A 12,891-nucleotide genomic window follows, 5' to 3' on the forward strand; every position below is an offset into this window, starting at 1 on the left:
TGCAGTTTTTGTCTCTATTTAAGGAAGGATGTAAATGCATTGGAGGAGGTTTACTAGATTGATACCTGGAAAGAGTGGGTTGTCTTATGAGGGTAGGTTGGACAGGCTAGGCTTGTTTCCACTGGAGTTTAGAAGAGTGAGGGGTGACTTGATTGAAGTATATAAGATCCTTAACGGTCTTGACATGTTGAATATGGAAAGAATGTTTCCTCTTGTGGGTGAGTCCAAAACTAGGATGCACTGTTTTAAAATTAGGGGCTGCCCTTTTAGGACTGAGATGAGGAGAAATTCCTTGAGGGTTTTGCGATTCTCCGCCTCAGAAGGCGGTGGAGGTGGGGTCACTGAGTATTTTTAAGGCAGAGGTAGATAGATTCCTGTTAGGCAAGGAAATCAAAGGTTATCGGGGTAGATGGGAATTTGGAACTTAACACAAACAGATCAGCCATGATCTTGTTGAACAGGACAGCAGGCTCAAGGGAGTGAATAGCCTAGTTCCCTTATTTTGTATGTTTGTTTGATCAAAATTGCCTATTTTGGCAGGAAGAATAAAAAAGAAGCATATTATCTTAATGGTGAGAGATTGCAGAGCTCTAAGATTCAGAGGGACCTGGGTGTCCTAGTGCATGAATCACAAAAGGCTAGTATGCAGGTACAGCAAGTAATTAGGAAAGCTAATAGAATGTTATCATTTATTGTGAGGGAATTAAATACAAAAGTAGGGAGGTTATGCTTCAGTTGAACAGAACAGAACGCATCTGGAGTACTGTGTACAGTATTGGCCTCCTTATTTAAGGAAAGATATAAATGCGATAGAAGCAATTCAAAGAAGGTTTACCAGACTAATACCAGGATTGGGTGGGTTGTCTTATGAGGAAAGGCTGGACACCTTGTATCCACTGGAATTTAGAAGGCTAAGAGGTGACTTGATTGAAACTTTTAAAAAGCTGAGGGGTCTTGACAGGGTGGAAGTGGAGAGGATGTTTCCTCTTGTGGAAGAATCTAGAACCAGGGGTCACTGTTTAAAAATAAGGAATTGCTCACTTAAGACAGTTGAGAAATTTTTCTTTCAAAGGGTCGTGAGTCTTTGAAACTCTTTTCCCCAAAAGGCAGTGGAAGCAGAGCCTTTGAATATTTTTAAGGCAGAAATAGATAGATTCTTGGTAAACAAAGGGGTGAAAAGTTATCGAGGATAGGTGGGAATGTGTTGTAGAGGTTGCAATCAGGTCAGCCATGATCTTATTGAATGGCGGAGCAGGTTCGAGGGGCCGAGTGGCCTACTCCTCCTAATTCATATGTTCATATGTGTGACCCATACTTAGCTTTAATCAAACGGCACCAGATTTCCCCCTTAAATATATCAAGGAATATTTTCAGTACAAATTTTGAAATTACTTTCTGAAATGCACGATCGCATTGATTCATGGAAGATTGGTAATATGCAAACGAGTTTGAGTGGAAATTTTGAAGAAAAAACTTTTTACGCCGAGCTCAACGTGAACTCCCAAAGCTGAAACTCTTGGTCAGGGAGTCTAACAGTTGAGCAAAGTGTTTCCCACAAGAACTTCAAAGCTGAGGCATTTTTGCCTCCAGTCCAAGCGGAACAGCTGAGCCTTTGAGGAGTAGAGATTATTCTGAGTGAGCCTGTGTAATAGCAGCGGAATAGTGAACTTTGAGCAAGTGAGGACAGTGGCCTGTTGTGACTGAGTTCATCAGAACAGGAGGTGGGCTGTGTCTGGGACTAGCTGCTAAACACAGACCTTGGTTCCTCCATCAGCCTGGTTAGTATTTTACCATTGGCTTGGGTGTGACTTGTTTTTTGGACACCTGTACGAGGGCCCTGAAGGCACCACTGTCGGTTCTAAAGCACGGATATAAGCTATTTAGTTCCAGTGGTCAACATTGTGTTTATGCTTTACATAAGCTTCTTCCTACCTTACTTCACCCTGCTTTATCAACATATCCTCCTATTTGTTTCTCCCTTGTGTTTGTCAACCTTCCCCTGAAATGTGTCTGTACCATTCACCTCTACCACTCTCTGTGGTCACGAATTTACCAGTTCCATATTCTCACCATCTCCAAGTTCCTGCTGAATTTCCTGTTGATTTATTAGTGACTGTCTTTTATATTTATGCCTCCCCCATAAGTGGAAGTATCTTATTTACAACTCCCCTATTGAACTATAATCCTAAAGATCTCAATCAGGTCAGCACCCCCCCACCCCCCTTCTCTTTCGGAAGGAAATAGCCCCCAGCCTGTTCCTTTCCTGATGGTAATAACTTGAGTTCCAGTATTATGAATGTAAATCTTTTTTGCACCATATTCTGTGCCACTATGTTCTTTATTATCCTGAATAATGACCCTCAGTGCCATTGCACAGCCTGGGCCATTGTCACCTTTCTGGGTGCAGTCTCAGTGTCTCCCTTTTTCTTTTCTCTCTCTCTCTCTTTCCCCCCACCTCTCCCGCCGCCCCCCCCCCCACCCCCCACCTCCCCCTCCCCTGCCTTCCAGGCTTTCTGTAAAACTGCACACTCCTTGCATTTCAGTATGAATCAGCCTCTCTTAACTTGCCTGGAATGTGTTAAGTGCTCTGTGGGAGGCTGCCTCCTGTATAAATTGTAACCGGTTCTGGTTAGTTACAGCTGAGCTCACTCTTCCTGTTGATCAGGTTATGTAGGCAAGTTCCACTGTGTGATGTCACTTGTTTGTCCTGTCCTTCCAGCATTTGAAATAATCTGTAAAGGGCCTTTTGCAGTCATGGCGAGGTTAGAATTTTATTACAATTCCTGTGGACATACCATATAGAGTCATAGAGGTCTACAGCACAGAAAAAGGCCCTTCGGCCCATCGAGCCTGCGCCGCTCAAACAAGTACCGAACTATTCTAAGATAAAAGCAAAAAACTGCGGATGCTGGAAATCCAAAACAAAAATAAAAATAGCTGGGAAAACTCAGCAGGTCTGGCAGCATCTGCGGAGAGGAGCACAGTTAATGTTTCGAGTCCGTATGACTCTTCAACAGAACTAAGTAAAAATAGAAAAGAGGTGAAATATAAGCTGGTTTAAGGGGAGGGGGTGGGACAGTCCCACCTGTTAACTGTGTTCCTCTCCGCAGATGCTGCCAGACCTGCTGAGTTTTTCCAGGTATTTTTATTTTTGTCCTAGCTATTCTAATCCCATTTTCCAGCACCAGGCCTTGTAGGCCATGGCATCGCAAGTGTACATCCAAATACTACTTAAATGTTGAGGGTTTCTGCCTCTACCACTCCTTCAGGCAGTGAGTTGCAGATTCCCTCTGGGTGAAAAATGTTTTCCTTACATCCCCTTTAAACCTCCTGCCCCTTACCTTAAATCTATGCCTCCTGGTTATTGATCCTTCCACCAAGGGGAAAAGTTCCTTCCTGTCTACCCTATCTATGCCACTCATAATTTTATACACCTCAATCATGTCCCCCCATAATCTCCTCTGCTCCAGGAAAAATAACCCCAGCCTATCCAATCTCGCCTGATAACTAAAACTCACCAGCCCAGGCAACATCCTGGTAAATCTCCTCTGCACTCTCTCTCTAGTGCAGTCACATCCTCCTTTCCCAATCAAGCATTTCTGAGGTGCAGATTGAGTTTCTGTCGCTTCCCAATTCCCAAAGCAGTGATGTGTCCCCAGCATCTGCTGGGTGTGTGTGCTTTGCTCGATGATGCACTGTTCTGAGATTTTTGTCCCAGTCCGAGCTGCAATAGGGCCATGAAGAAAGTTCACTTTCTGCAGCCAGCTGCTTCACTCTGGAGTTGCAGCAATTTTCTTGGTAAATAAGATGTGAGCAAATTAGAAGAAAAGCTTTGAAACAACTTTTAACATTGAGGTTTTGTGACTGGAGCAGTCCATGTCCACATGCAGCAAGGCCTGGACAATATCCAGGCTTGGGCTGACAAAGCGGCAAGTAACATTCACGCCACACAAGTGCCAGGCAATGACCACCTCCAATAAGAGAGAACCTAACCATTCAATGGGACTACCATCGCTGAATCCCCCACTATCAACATCCTGGGGGTTACCATTGACCAGAAACTGAACTGGACTAGCCACATAAATACTGTGGCTGCAAGAGCAGGTCAGAGGCTAGGAATCCTGCGACGAGTAACTCACCTCCTGACTCCCCAAAGCCTGTCCACCATCTACAAGGCACAAGTCAGGAGTGTGATGGAATATTCTGCATTTCCCTGGATGAGTGCAGCTCCCACAACACCCCAGAAGCTTGACACCATCCAGGACAAAGCAGCCCCCTTGATAGGCACCCCATTCACAAACATTCACTCCCTCCACCACCACCGCACAATAGCAGCGGTGTGTACCATCGACAAGAAGCACTGCAGGAATTCACCAAGGCTCCTTCGACAGCACCTTCCAAACCCATGACCACTACCATCTAGAAGGACAAGGGCAGCAGACACATGGGAACACCACCACCTGGAAGTTCACCTCCAAGTCACTCACCATCCTTCACTGTCACTGGGTCAAAACCCTGGAACTTCCTTCCTAACAGCACTGTGGGCGTACCTACACCACGTGGACTGCAGCGGTTGAAGAAGGCAGCTCAGCACCACCTTCTCAAGGGCAACTAGGGATGGGCATTAAATGCTGACCCAGCCAGCGACACACACGTCAGAGTTGTAAACTGCCATTCCACTTTTGGTTCAGTGCTAAGGGTGAGCAGATTCTCATCCAGGCACATTCCTGTTAAGACGAGATATCTAACTTGCACTTACTTGTTCATTTTCTCTTGTGAAGGCACGGACCGTCAGGAGAGAACAATTTGGCAATAGCCTTGATCCTGCAGAATCTCCAGCTATCCATTCATCCCGTGAACCTAGGTGGTGAGTGTTCCTTGACTATTCTCTCATGGGGCGTGTGCATGTTTCCCAGTAGTGGTCACTGGATGGTGATGAGGTGTGAGCACTCTGGCAAGTTTAATTTGCTTCCCCAATCAGATTGTTGCTTGTTGTGTATTGTGCATACTCTCAAATGGGCCTAGGGCTGCCACTTTCAGACCTAAAAAGTACCCAGGCTACCCAACATTACCCTGGAAGGGTAAAGTATCTCAACATTTTGAGCAACAAGTAAAGCTAGCCATTTCACACTGCTGCTATGCAGTAGCAGCACAAGTGGTATGTTCCACTAATAGGATGCTGTCTTCAAGCCAAAAAGGCGTTCTGCCTATCACACATGAGTAATATGGTATATGAATTTGTGCAGTTGTGATGCCAGCAGATCATAGCAAACAGCATGCCCTTCAGCTGTTCCCAACCAGCAGAGCACTGACCATACTCAACCAACCCGTGCTTGCAAATCTAAGAACATAATGTCTAACATTAGATGTGATTCCACGATTGGACAACACTTGCCGAACAATCTCAAGTCTAATGGCCAATTTAATATTATAAACCAGGCTCACAATGTGGCTTGTTTATGCTTGTTAGAAGCTACATGCAAGGACCTGTCCTCTGCAGGGAAAAAGAACATGTCCAGGCAGTCTGTCTTTTTTTTTGAATTAAACAAAAGTGTAGGCGACAATAGTTCGCTGGTGCATTCTCCATGGCAACGCCTCAACCAATCAGAATCTACTTGCAAACCAGTCAGCACCCTTTTCTCATTCAGTATAATTTGTTGCTCCCTTTGAAATTTGGCTTTCTTGCATCTGTCCTGATGAGGGCAAGACGAAAAGCTTTGACAGCATGTCTCTTTCCAACAATGCCCAAGTTTCATTTTCTTCTTCTTCCTCCCTTCCTTAGCCCAGGGCACTGAGGCTAATTGTAAAGCCCTGCCCACATCAAATAAAAGAAATTAATGGAAACCAAGAACTGAAAGAGACACATTCTTGGTCCCTTCATGTAATGTGGCTGCTCCGTCAATCATTTGATCTAGAAGTTGCTCAGTAATTGGTGGTTCAGATGTGAGGTGCAAACCCAGCGGCATTCTACTTCATGAATGCGCCACTGGAGCCACAGGCCATGCATTGTCGTCAGGGGTCCCAGTGTCACATTATTGATGTACTGAAAGTGATCTCTGTTTCTGGTTTTTCCCAGCCTCCTTTTATCCTCAATATTTGTTGAATAGCCAAGGGACCAGTTGTGCTGTTAAAATATTAACAAGTTAACAAGTAGTGGGAGGCTTGTGATGATGACTAATGTGTGTGTATGTGTGTAGCTAACAGGTAGTGGGGAACAGTTTGGCATAGCGCCAGCAGTGTGTGTGGGTAGAGGTGTGTAGGTGCTGCCTTTACCCTGTTAGAAACATTGCCTTTTGGAATGATCCAGGTCACTGCAGTGCAGTGAGATCTCCTGCTGCTGCCCAACCTCGTGCTGGTCTCCTCACTATCTGGCTCTGCTTTTAAAAACAAGGTTTCCATTTCTACAGCATCTTTCATGACCAGGACTTCCCAGATTTCTCTACAGCTGCTGTAGTATTTTTGAAGTGTAGTCCCTGACTCATGTTTCCCATATTACAACGCTGTGCACAGCAATGTTAGTTTAGAGGTAAATATTGGCCAGGACATCGAGGAGAACTTACCTCTTTGAGTAATGCTATGGGATCTTTTACATGCACCCACCCCACAGCACCTCTGACAGTGCAGGACTCTCCAAGTTCCCCTCCAAGCCACTCACCATCCTGACTTGGAAATATATCGGCCGTTCCTTCACTGTCACTGGGCCAAAATCCTGGAACTCCCTCCCTAACACCACATGGACTGCAGCGGTTCAAGAAGACAGCTCACCACCACCTTCTCGGGGGGTAATTAGGGATGGGCAATAAGTGCTGGCCTAGCCAGCGATGCCCACACCCCGTGAATGAATAAAAAGACTCTCTGTACTGCACCGTGAGTGACAACCTGACTTATGCACTCCCTGGAATGGATTTTAAACCCACAATCTTCTAACACACGAGTGGTACTGACAAAGCCAAGCTTAAATTGTTACACTTTTTAATAACAAAAACCATAGTTTTAAGATTGAAAATATATAAATTTAGGCTCACGAGAATTATTGTCTTTTGCAATGTACATTTCCATTTTGCATTAAGTCTGAAATTTTTAAACATAAGATTGCGATTGGACCCATTGGATAATGTTTCAAGAAACGGTTTTGTGTTCCGTCTCCAGTAGCTGCAGTTTCAACTCGTTTCCCTGACTTAACTTTTCATTTTGATCTGACAAACGTGCACAACTGCATCACCACGCTGGACAAGATCCAACCTTTACTGAAAGATTCACTCTCTAGATCCCATCAATGCGAGTCAGGAAAGCTGGTTAACTGTGAGCAGTGCGATGCAGTATTGAAAGTCGTTGACTCTGCTCCACTTCTTCACCTCACTCAGTTATCACCTCGGAGCCAACTTGCAATTAGTTGCCCTTTACTTCTGTCTGTCCTTTCCTCCTCCTCTAGGATCCCAGTCCCATGGGTGTCTGCCCCTTGAATAAGAGGCATACCTTTATTTCCTGGGGGCTAGTGCCAGAAGGGGAAAGTTACAGCTTTGGCGATTCTTTTGTCCGGGGGAGAAAGAAGTCGGACAGGCTTAAGGAGCTGAGAGGCCTGCCGCTCTTCCCATGTCTCTCTCTTCTGTTTATCACATGGCGACCAGAATACACAGCATTCCAAGTGTGGTCTGACCAAGACTCAATAAAAGTTTCACATAACTCCTCTCTCTAATTCTAACCCTCCAGAAATAAATCCTAATGCTACATTCATAATTTTGGCTTCAATCAGCTGCATTGCTACTTTTAGTGACTTGTGTGTTAGTAGTCCCAGACCCCTTTGCTCCTCTATGCCTTTTAGATTCCTATTTTCCAAGTAATGTGGCCTTTTTATATTTATTGCCAAAGTGAAATGCCTCTCACTTATCTGTGTTGCAATTCATTTGCCAATAATATGCGGATTCTGCATGTTTTACTGAACGCTACCCTAGGATCTTTAAGGTCCGCCTGGACCAACCAGTAAATGGGAGCTGAGTTAAAGATGTCAAATGAAAGGGCAGTCCTTTTGATCAGGCAGCACTCAGTCTCGAGTTGGGGATCTGAACCTGCGTCCTCTGATTCGATAACAAGCGGGTTAAGATGTGGGTATGCAGATTTCCACATTCCCCAAGGGGATCCAGTGTTATTTAAAAAGGCCATTTTGTGCTGAGCTCTAAACTTTGCGCGTTGGCTGCTTAAAATATAAGGGACTCAGTGGGCCTCCAGCTGTTTCATTGCATGCTAGATGGAAGCAGAGGTGAGATGAATTGCAACTCCTAACGCTTTAATAGGAAATTTTCTGGCTGGTGTGGGGGCTGTTTGAGCGAGTTGAGTTCTGATTAGCTGCAGAAATTTCCATTCAATTGGGACGGCAAATACCAAATAATCTCATTCAACGTGAAGAGAAATTTCCTTTCTTGCAGCGGCTTTTTCAAAAGATTCCAAATGCTGTGTTCTTGCACTCCTTCATGTTTCACTTCCCATTTTGTTTCTTTGGCCTGGTTGCTGAGCAGCTGATGGCTCAGGTTTCAGTACCTGCTCTCTCCTTCCTCTTAACACTTAACTTCCTACAGTTAGATCTGACAGAGTCTGTGTGCCAACATGGCTAGGTTATACAACAAGCCAAAGACGTGAAAGCAGAGACTGGCTCAGTAACTCAGGGCTTTTATTTAATACAACCATCACACACCTGTGTTTTTTATTACTGCTGTCAGGACAGGTACAGCACGGGGTTAGATACAGAGTAAAGCTGCCTCTACATTGTCCCCATCAAACACTCCCAGGGCAGGTACAGCACGGGGTTAGATACAGAGTAAAGCTCCCTCTACATTGTCCCCATCAAACACTCCCAGGACAGATACAGCACGGGGTTAGGTACAGAGTAAAGCTCCCTCTACATTGTCCCCATCAAACACTCCCAGGGCAGGTACAGCACGGGGTTAGATACAGAGTAAAGCTCCCTCTACATTGTCCCCATCAAACACTCCCAGGACAGATACAGCACGGGGTTAGGTACAGAGTAAAGCTCCCTCTACACTGTCCCCATCAAACACTCCCAGGGCAGGTACAGCACGGGGTTAGATACAGAGTAAAGCACCCTCTACACCGTCCCCATCAAACACACCCAGGGCAGGTACAGCACGGGGTTAGATACAGAGTAAAGCACCCTCTACACCGTCCCCATCAAACACACCCAGGGCAGGTACAGCACGGGGTGAGATACAGAGTAAAGCTCCCTCTACACTGTCCCCATCAAACACTCCCAGGGCAGGTACAGCACGGGGTTAGATACAGAGTAAAGCTCCCTCTACACGGTCCCAATAATATATGCTTTAACACCAGGTTCAGGGGTGATTCTGAATTCTGCCAGTGTAAATTTTTTCCCTTACAATGCTAAGCTTCGCTTGTGGCTTATTTAAGTGCTAATTTTGTGAATGTTCGGGCTGGATGTGAAGTAGGCTGACTGCCTGCATGTATTTCATCTATTAATAAGACAGTGGAAGATGAATAGGTGTTGTGTAACCTGCTGCATCACCTAGTTCCCTATGTCTTTTATTACATTTTGACTTGAAGCTCAGATTTGGGTTCCTGCAAAACTGTTTTGTTACTTTAAGATGTCAGCCATGATTCAGTTGGCGGCACCATCTCACCTCTCAAGCCAATAGGCTGTGATTTCACTCCGGACACTTGAGGCCATACTCTAGGCTGAAATTCCTAGTGCCAGTACCGAGGGAGGGCTGCACTGTCTGAGGTTCTATTTTTTTGGATGAAACATTAAACCAAAGCCTCGTCTGCCCTTCCAGGTGCATGTGAAAGATCCTATGGCAGTATTTTTAAGAGGAATGTGGAAGTTCTCCGAAGTATCCTGTCCAATATTTTTTCATCAACAATATCACTAATACAGATTTAGATTGATTGTTTTCTTCCTGTTTGTGGGAGCCTGCTGTGCATAAATTGGCTGCAACGTTTCCTGATTGCAAGTGACCACTTTTAGCACTTGATTGGCTGTAAAGAATGTTATGACATCCTCTGGCTGTGAAAGGTGCTATAGAAATGCGAGTTTTTGTCCTCTTGGTTTCTTTATGACTGAAAGGAAAACTTCACTGATTTTACATCCCAGCCTGTCCCAGGTGTTACAACCCACCCCCAGGTGAGGGTCCCCAGAGTTGTTGATACAGGCGAGACCCCTAAAAAAGATCCCTTTCGTGGGTACCTTTTTCCCAGACCCAATCGTTCTGGTTTTGAAGGAGCCAATTTGGTCAGACTTTGAGTGAAAGGTAAGAGTAAGTTTATTAACTACTAAAGGCAAGAAAGGATAAAACACATGCATATATGGTCATACAGGCTAAAAAGTAAGAATTTAGCTTGAAGTAAGTGAATATAAAGGATGGTGTACGGAACAGTCCTTGACTCCTGGGGAGTAGGTGATTGAACGTTGCAGCTGTTGTGATTCGAGATTCCCGTAGGGTTGGCTTCAGTAGACAAATAGTTGGTTTTGAGGTTCCAGTAGTGTTGATTCCGGTAGAGAGGGAGAGAGATCGGGACACCTGCAAAATGGCGATTTGCAGGGGTACTGTGTGTGGCTGTTACTGGGTCAAACTTCCAGCACCTGCTCTCTCAGAACACCCACCAACAGACAAACACCAGGGCAGCTTTTCAGCTCACTTTTAACCCCTGGTTGTATATTCCAAGTGGGAAGCGAATTCACAAATTTGCCTGGGAATTGCTAACAGGATTTCTTGATGAGATCATACTCATCTCCCATTATGTCCCATTGCCTCTACCAGAGGGAGCAATTAGTTTCTGGATGTCTTTAGAAGTACCTAGTCTGGCAACAGAGTGGGGCTCCATTATCTCTCAGGGAGTCACCCTACGGCATTCCCAGCCAGTGGCTTGTGCGAATTTTTAAAAACTCAGGTCTTATTTTTAAAGTCCAATATTTCTGGGCACAATTCAGTGTTTTTCCTTCATTATCATGACACAGGTCAGGTCACTGATAAAATCCGCTTTCTCTGTTGTACTGATTGAGATCTGAACCTGGAACTGTTTGGGTGTCTGTGTGCAGTAAAGGGGAGCTTCAGTTATGCCAGAATATGGCGGAGTATGTTTAGTTTCCTGCATTAGGAGTCGAGTTTCTGCATTGTCTCTTGTGATGTGGCAGGCTATCTCCCAAGGGAGTCAGTGCTACGATGTCACTGTATCCTAGCCTTGCTCTGTTAAGAGCGTGTGCTCAGAAGAAAGGCTCTTGTGTTTTGCTGCTTCCTGTGACTGGCCCCAGTCCAACTGCAGTGGCTTCATTTTTGAGCTGGTTTCTGGAGGTGACAGACTGACACCAGTGACTGTGACCATTGCTGGCAGGCTCTCATCTGCTATCAATCACTGGAGATTTTTTTAAATAAGATGGAAGAGACTTGCAGAAAAAGCTTTGCTTTTACTTGGAGAGCGGCAGCCAGTTAGGTTTCTGTAGAGAAGCAGCAAAAGAAGTGCAGTTTTGTATGTTTGCATGGAGGAAGATCCTATTGGACACAGATGTGACTAAAACCCTGACCTGCCATGCAGCTGGAACAGCAATGCCCAGGAGCCAGCGGGTGGCTGGCAGGATATGAGCCTGTGCAGGGCCGATATGCCAGTTGATCTCATTTCCAAGGTGCAAAACTCAGCTTGGCTTCCCCCTTGTAATGAAATGGGGCGCTTATTATCTGGCAATAACTTTGCTGAGGGCTATTCGACCATCATTGGATATCAGGCTTCCACAGTAGAATATTATTACACTAATGTCCCATTAGTTCCATTTTCCCTGGTGGGTTTAGAGATCCAAAGGTGCCTGCTCCCCATCAGAGCAATCTTTATTGGAGCCAATTCAACTGTGGCTCCATCACAACAAAACCGAATCTCTGCCACTGAGGTGATTATTGGGCTGATGGAGGGATGAAGATGCGATTTGCTTTAGTGCTTCAGAGCCTGGGAGGTCAGAAAATAAGGCAAGGCCCTCTGGTGTCACACTCCCTAAGTACTGACCCCCTGGGGGTGCGGTGCCCCCTTGGCGCTGGCCCCCTGGGGGTGCGGTGCCCCCTTGGCGCTGGCCCCCTGGGGGTGCGGTGCCCCCTTGGCGCTGGCCCCCTGGGGGTGCGGTGCCCCCTTGGCGCTGGCCCCCTGGGGGTGCGGTGCCCCCTTGGCGCTGGCCCCCTGGGGGTGCGGTGCCCCCTTGGCGCTGGCCCCCTGGGGGTGCGGTGCCCCCTTGGCGCTGGCCCCCTGGGGGTGCGGTGCCCCCTTGGCGCTGGCCCCCTGGGGGTGCGGTGCCCCCTTGGCGCTGGCCCCCTGGGGGTGCGGTGCCCCCTTGGCGCTGGCCCCCTGGGGGTGCGGTGCCCCCTTGGCGCTGGCCCCCTGGGGGTGCGGTGCCCCCTTGGCGCTGGCCCCCTGGGGGTGCGGTGCCCCCTTGGCGCTGGCCCCCTGGGGGTGCGGTGCCCCCTTGGCGCTGGCCCCCTGGGGGTGCGGTGCCCCCTTGGCGCTGGCCCCCTGGGGGTGCGGTGCCCCCTTGGCGCTGGCCCCCTGGGGGTGCGGTGCCCCCTTGGCGCTGGCCCCCTGGGGGTGCGGTGCCCCCTTGGCGCTGGCCCCCTGGGGGTGCGGTGCCCCCTTGGCGCTGGCCCCCTGGGGGTGCGGTGCCCCCACCCTAGATTATGGGCTCAAGCCACTGAAGCCACAACCTTCTGATTTAAGAGTTGCTACCGATGCAGTTAATTTGACAAAAGAACGTATGGTCAATTTAACTTCAGGACAGATGTCAGGGAACACCTCACGCAAAGAGTGGTAGGAGTGTGGAACTGCACGCCACAGAAAGCAGTGGTTGCTATCTCCATTATTAATTTTTAAATCTGAAATTTTCACTCGTCA

At 47.0% G+C, this 12,891-nt stretch overlaps 1 protein-coding gene across 2 annotated transcripts in view; it reads left to right on the forward strand.

Moving 5' to 3' along the window:
* The window catches only part of LOC144667901 (junction plakoglobin-like), a 58,846-nt gene that overhangs the window by 16,467 nt on the left and 29,488 nt on the right, over window positions 1-12,891 (forward strand). Inside the window, exon 2 of one of the 2 annotated variants that reach the window (XM_078529495.1) lies at window positions 4,782-4,867. The exons of the other annotated variant lie outside the window; for it this stretch is intronic. The gene's annotated coding sequence lies outside the window, so the exon portion shown is untranslated. The remainder of the gene's footprint in view (window positions 1-4,781; window positions 4,868-12,891) is intronic. 2 annotated transcript variants of the gene reach the window in all.

This window comes from Cetorhinus maximus, chromosome 25 (assembly GCF_964194155.1).
Source record: "Cetorhinus maximus chromosome 25, sCetMax3.hap1.1, whole genome shotgun sequence".
Classification (NCBI taxonomy): Eukaryota; Metazoa; Chordata; class Chondrichthyes; order Lamniformes; family Cetorhinidae; genus Cetorhinus; species Cetorhinus maximus.